Source organism: Echinops telfairi, unplaced genomic scaffold, assembly GCF_000313985.2.
Source record: "Echinops telfairi isolate 266 unplaced genomic scaffold, ASM31398v2 ScPeMD7_18;HRSCAF=68, whole genome shotgun sequence".
NCBI lineage: Eukaryota > Metazoa > Chordata > Mammalia > Afrosoricida > Tenrecidae > Echinops > Echinops telfairi.
In genome coordinates this window covers 34,116,388-34,122,863 of record NW_022103915.1, presented here as the reverse complement: position 1 = coordinate 34,122,863, position 6,476 = coordinate 34,116,388, and positions in this window count along the sequence as shown.

Here is a 6,476-nt window from a genome sequence, read left to right as displayed (position 1 = left end):
TGTATGAGGGGCTAGGGTTAAATTTTATTCCATCGTATTCAATCATTTCTCACCCTCCCAATAAATTAGGGGTCCCTCTTTGTAGCATTTCTTTGTTCTCTGAGCCACTGAGGGGGATCGAGAGGTTAGTTGTCTTCACCAGGACACGCTTCTGCCTTGGCCAGTGCCATCTTTCCCAGTGGGCTTCGTTAGCAGAAGGCAGACTGGCCAGCGAGCCATCGCCACCCGACAGGACGGGGTACAACTGTCCCTGAGGGCTCCTGAGACGGTAACTCTTGATGGGAGTCAAAAGCTGCCTCTTTTCCCCATGGTGGTTTGGAACAGCTGACTGCAGTTAGCAGCCCCACGCGTAGCGTACTGTGTACCAGTGCCTCCTCGCGTAGAGGCTCGGTTGGCGCTATGGATTTCACAGGTTCCCAGAATGAATGCTCACCCCATCTGACCTGTGCACACTCAAGGTGGGTGGGTTAAGCGCTGGGGGGCCGCGACAAAAGGCTCACACACCTAGCACCTGTAAGGATGGCGCAGGGCCAGGCAGTGCTGCATGCTGTCCTACACAGAGTTGCTGTGAGAATCCTTGGTGCTGTAGTGGCTTATAGGTGGGGCTGCTACCTGCAAGGTCAGCAGTTCAAACCTGCCAGCCTCTCCTCAGCAGAACTACAAGGCGGCCTGCTCTCCTACCGATTTACAATCTCGTCACCCCAGGAAGCAGTTCTGTTGTGTCTTGTAGGGTCTTTGTGACTCAGAACTAACTTGAGGCCGGCAGTGAGGCTCAATAGGAGCTGGAAGCAGCTTGATTGCACAGAATCACCAAAAAAGTAGTTCTGGTGTGCCTTTATACCTGGCCCCAGAAGAGGTGTTCTCTGTTCTCGTGGAGTTGAAAAGGGAATCCTGCTGCCAAGGTAACAGTCTAAGGAGAGAGACTCCCCCCTCCTCACCAGGAATTTGAAGTCTGTGAGTGTAAATTTATTTTACTTTACTTTATTTCCATTTGTTAAGTTTGGGAATTAACGTTAGGTGAAATAATATGTTTGAAACAAGTGGACTTAAAAAAAACACCCCTTTTTTTTCCTTGTAAGCTTTTATGTAAGCATATCTAGTCTGCTTTTTTATTTTTAGAAGCAGATGGGTATACTGTAACCTGTTGCTGCATGCCCACTCACAAGCTCAGTGTGCACAGGAAGTGTTTTATGGCTTTCTTGCAGTATTCGTTGGCACCGAGTTTGTTCTAACTCACAACAACCCGACAGACACAGAACGAAACACTGCCATCCTCACAATCGTTCCCATCAGCTCTCGTCTTGTGTTTTATGTCCAGTGGGAGCTGATTACCTGGCTGAACCGAGCAGTGTGAGCCTTTTTGTAGAGTTTCTGAGTTATCAGAATGTTTGATTGCTTTAGAATGTGGTTCCTCACCCTCCAGGCAATGCTCTGTGCAGTGAGGACCGCCCTGTGCAGCGTAGGATGTTTAGCGACACCCTTCCCCTGGGAAGTTGGTGGCTGCATGCCTTTGAGTCGATCCAGGGTCACAATAGGACTGCTCCACAGCACTGCCTAGGCAGATGGCTCTATGGGAGCCCCTGGTGGGTTTGAACTACTGCCTTTTAGGCCCAAACTCCCTGCCACTGAGCTGATTACGACTCGTGGCAGCTGCGAAGGACCAAGTAGTAGAGCTGCCTCTGTCTGTTTCTGAGACTGTTCCTCTTGATGGGAGTACAAAGCCTCACCTTTCTCCCAAGGAGCAGTCCGGTGATTTCTAACTGCTGACCTCGCGGCTGAAGACCCAACCTGTGTTACCAGGGATCCTTGACTTTTTTGGACAGCGAGCACTTAACCATTGCTCCACCAGGGCCGATTCTGTCAAGATTAATAACCTAAAGCCAGACTAGTAGCTGTGAGTCAGTTCCAGCTCACAGTGATTCCCCTAAGCAGGCAGCTGGGTGCCCAGCCTTCCACTAGAGGAACTGCTGCTGGGCTCTGAACCCCGGCCTGTTGGTTAGCAGCCAAGGGCGTCACTGCCGCACCCTAAAGATTACGGCCTTGCAAACCTCCAGAAAGATGGGGGCAAGTTCTGTTCTGTCATCCAGGGGCCTTTATGAGGCAGAATCAGTTTGATGCCACCCGATGACCGCCATGAGCACAATCCAGAGCCAGGAATTGAGATGTAATGGTCACTTTTTTTGCCCCTTTACTGTGGGATTTATGTGCTTTACCGAAATCTGAAAATAACTTTGTACTATTTATATTACATCAAATCTCTATATTGTACTGTAGTTCATGCTTATTTTAATCTCGGGTTGAGAGACTACCTCAAGTTGGCACCACAAACAGGATGTGCTAACTTTGCAAAGGGGAGCTGGTGGCTTAGTCACAAAGCTGTGTGGAGTCAGGGGAAGGGAATGTCACTCACACACTCTGATTTGGGAAGATACTGTACTTCTAAATAATTTTGATTTCCAATTGTGGATCCTCTCTCCTTCTCTCTCAGGTCTCTTCCCTTGTTTCCTTGTCAAGAGACACAAATTGAAGCACAGGATCTAAACCTCTGGTTTTCCTCGCTGATTTCTGAATTCAGCATTATCATATATACAAACCAAATAGTTCAAGTATTTGTCTGGCTTCTTAAAGTAATAAAGAGTTTCTGTCACGTATGTAATGTTTCCACACCACTATAACTGCATTGAGTCTATGCTTCTTAAGTTGTGAGGAGCATTCCTTTCTCTGCTGTGTTCTAAATAAGAACCCACTTCTGTAGCCTTAATGTGGAGTTTGGAAGGCCAACTCATTGAAAGATGGTTGAATGACCGACTGCTTGAGTCATGCTTACTGACCTGTGGATTTGCCTTGATGAGATTTGCAGCCTCGGGAACCCCAGGAGCAGTTCTTTTCCAACCTGTAGGGTCTCTGTGAGTTGGAATGGAGTCTGTGACAGTGGGTCTGTTTGTTTCTGCTCTTGGTTATAATTTCTAGGTAAAGACCCAGTACCATCCCAGGCCTGCCCTAATGTTTTCATGGGCATTTTATAAGCATCTTAAGTTACGTTTAGAAGCATGTTGTCTGATGAGAGAAATAACAGCTTACTTCTGATAGTGACACCGCCCTGGAGCCCGTTCTGATGCTGCAGCATGTGGCAGACTGCTACCTCCGGGGGCTTTTCATGTTGCCCGGCTCTCTTTGGTTTTGCACCGTGTACTTAACCTTCATCTCAACTGAAACCAAAGACCTTCGGATTTCCTTATCTGCTGCTTTGTCAGAAGCAGAAGAAAATTGTGCTGAAGGAGTCCTGCTCTTCTGGAGTGGCTCAAGGTTATCTGGGCATCTCACCTCCAGAAGCCTTTGTGAAGAGCTTAGGGCTTCTTTTCTGCAGCCTGCTGGGTAATTGGAGCACGTTCTTTCTGACCTTCCTTGAATCTCAGTAAGAGAAATTGTGGAATGATTATCTCGGAAACTATCTCCGAGTACCTCCGGACACTTTCTGATAGTAAGCGATGGCTGCCAGCATAATTTTTCTTTAATAGAGATGAAGTCCAAGAGAGATTTTTAGAGGTCTCTAATTTTTTTAGTAATTCAAAGAGTCTGAGTTTTTATTAGCATCACAAAATATAGCATCTTTGGAATCATCAAGAATTGCTCCCTGGTAAAGTAACCAGGCCGCAGCAGTGGTCTGCGGCCACCGTGTGAAGGAGGAATCACAGTCTATATTAATTACCAAGGTCCTTCCTTAGGCTTTCTCAAGTCTTGAAAGTTGCTTTTCAGGATTGACTTAATTTTTTCCCCTTCCTACTGAGCACATATGCTGTGGAAATGGGCACCTGCATGCTGTGTACTCCAGGTATCTTGAAAACACTCAGCATGATCCCCGATGTAGAATGTTCTAAAATATGACGGTTTTCAGCAGGGGCCTTTAATTCCAAGCACGTGTGTGTGTGTGTGTGTGTGTGTGTGTACGTAGTACACCATAGCAGGTACAGGCAGTCTTTTGAATTGAGCTCCTTAGTTTAATAACACGAACCCCCCAGGACATTACTTTAGCAATGGTGACATCTGGCCTGCCCCTCAGGTCAGGTGGGAGAGCAGGCTCTGCCCTCATCCGCGCTTCCTCAGCCGCCTCAGCGCACGGAGGTGGGAGGCCTCCCACAGACCAGCGTTCCAGATCGCCCCAGCCATGGCTCTTCCCTGGACTCTGTCTGTGTTTATATTGCTTTCCTAAACTCTTTCTACCCATGAAAGCAGAAGTTCAGTTCGACCCACCCTCTCATGCCTCCTCACCCACCTCCCCCCTGTCCCAGTATTTTAAACATAGTTTTATGTATCTCTGTTTTATTAAATCCACCCTTCCTTTATTTTGGGGTTATTCATTTGAATGTTTTTGTTTTAGAATATAATGTATAGTTATATTTTGAAAATACTGCTTTTAATATAAACATTGAGGAAGCATACTTCCCCCTTCTCTTTGATATGTTAATTGGTATGGTCTTTCAAAATATACAGTGAGAAGCGTGGAGCTATATTAACTGATAGCCATCTCTGAACATTAAAAACTGTCCGGTCCTTTTCTCAAGTACTGTTGCTTGGACATGCCTTTTCTCGTGTACTCCGAAGTAAGAGGGTTCCTTTGCTTTCTCCCCCCAGTTCATTGGGGCTTTTAGATCCATGGCTTCCACTCTTGATTAGCAGAGCAACAGGGGAGGTTTAAAAAGCTCTCAACTTCTTAAGAGGAAGATGAAGAAGGACAGCCCTGGTGGTGTAGTGGTTACTGCATCTGCATGGTCGGCGGTTCGGAAGCACCAGCCCTCCGAGGGAGAAAGCCCGGGTGTTCTACAGCCTCGTACACCGCAGGGCGTCGCTGTGCGTCAGCCTTGACTGGATGGCAGTGAGGTTAGGTTTTGAGTTTGACGTGTACAAGGGGGTTTCACCACGTTTGTGGCCAAGTTCTGATATCTTTCAGTTCTGCTTTTCCTGCGACTTGCCTTAAAGTCAACTTGTACTTAGGCTAATAATGGTTTGCTGATAAACGTACATTTTCATGTTTCACGGCAAGTCTCAGCCACGAGGTTCATGTGAAAAGAAACTGATGCACGATAATAGCATATTCTTCTGGACTATTCTTGATGTTCACTGTGGCAGTAATGAGAAGCCCAATGATTGAAATGGAAGCCTGAGACATTTCCATTGCTGTCCTCGTTAGAACTGCTGCCTGATCTCATGTCTACTGAGGTACCCTATCTTTTTTATTCTCGTTACTCTAACAATGTGGATCACCCCGTCTCATTTCCTTAGACTATAAGAAAGCTGTCTACATCAAATTGTTTTCTCTTTAAGCGTGTTACAGTGACAGAGGTAAAAGCCACCTCAGTGCCATCAAGTTGATTTAGAGTCATAGCAGCCCAATATTGGGTTGCTGAGGCGGTAACTATTTATGGAAGCACATAGCCTCATCTTCATCCCGGCGAGTGGCTGGTGGGTTTGAACCACTGACCTTGCAATTAGCAGTGTAACACTTACTCCACAGCACCACCAGGGCACCTTAGAGGTACTGAGTTAAATAGTACTAGGACCCGGAGGTTAAGAACGCCAAAGAGAAAATAACACATGCTTATTCTAACTAGACTTGTTAGATTTTTTAGTCTGCATTGCAGCTTTCCCAGGGGCATTGAAGGTTACAGACAGGCCGGAACTTTTACCAACTGAATGCCAATTATCACACAAAGATGTAAAAAATGATAGTAGCAGAGGGAGGATTGCAGGGTCTTCGTGCCTTTGACGGATTTGAATTGAGTTGGGCATGGCTTGCAGTCCCTTCAGAATTATTTCATTATGCTTATTATTCAGGCTCTTTTTTATTCTTTAGAAAGAAAAGCAAATGGAATGGCCTACCCCAGCACACACTTTGGTCAGCCAGTGGAATGGTGCTGTGACCCCTTCACGTTTCCTAATGCCAGCTCACCCCTAAATCATTTAGTGTCAGTGCATTCTTTTCCTGACCGCTGTAGCCCCAGAATCTCAGAAAAGAGAACAGCTGTCCGTATCACAGAGACACTTTTAAACATTCTAGTAACAGAATCAGCGATAATAGAATTTGAAATAAGTTGACTCTGGAGAGGATTGCCTTATTTCTAAGTACCTGGTGTGATCGAATAGGTTTCCTCATGAGGCCTTTTGCCTTAAGTTTGTGGGATTTCCCGAGTTGGTTTACATTTCCTGTCTAACTTGTAAACAAGACCAAGATTTGTCAATTTATTCAGCCTGACAAGGCCTGAGTTGATTGACATTTTCTGGGTAATCCTTGTCCCCACCCCCACTCCTACTGAGCTGCTCTGGAGCTGCCTGGCAGGAACAGACAATAGTGGAGTTGACTGTCAGCCTGTGGCCAAGCCTGCTGAGAGATGTCAGGCTCTCTGATGGGTGAGAGTAAACATTAGTGTTAAGAGAAGGCTAAGCCAGGCCCCTCTGAAGCATGAACGCTTCCCCTTGCG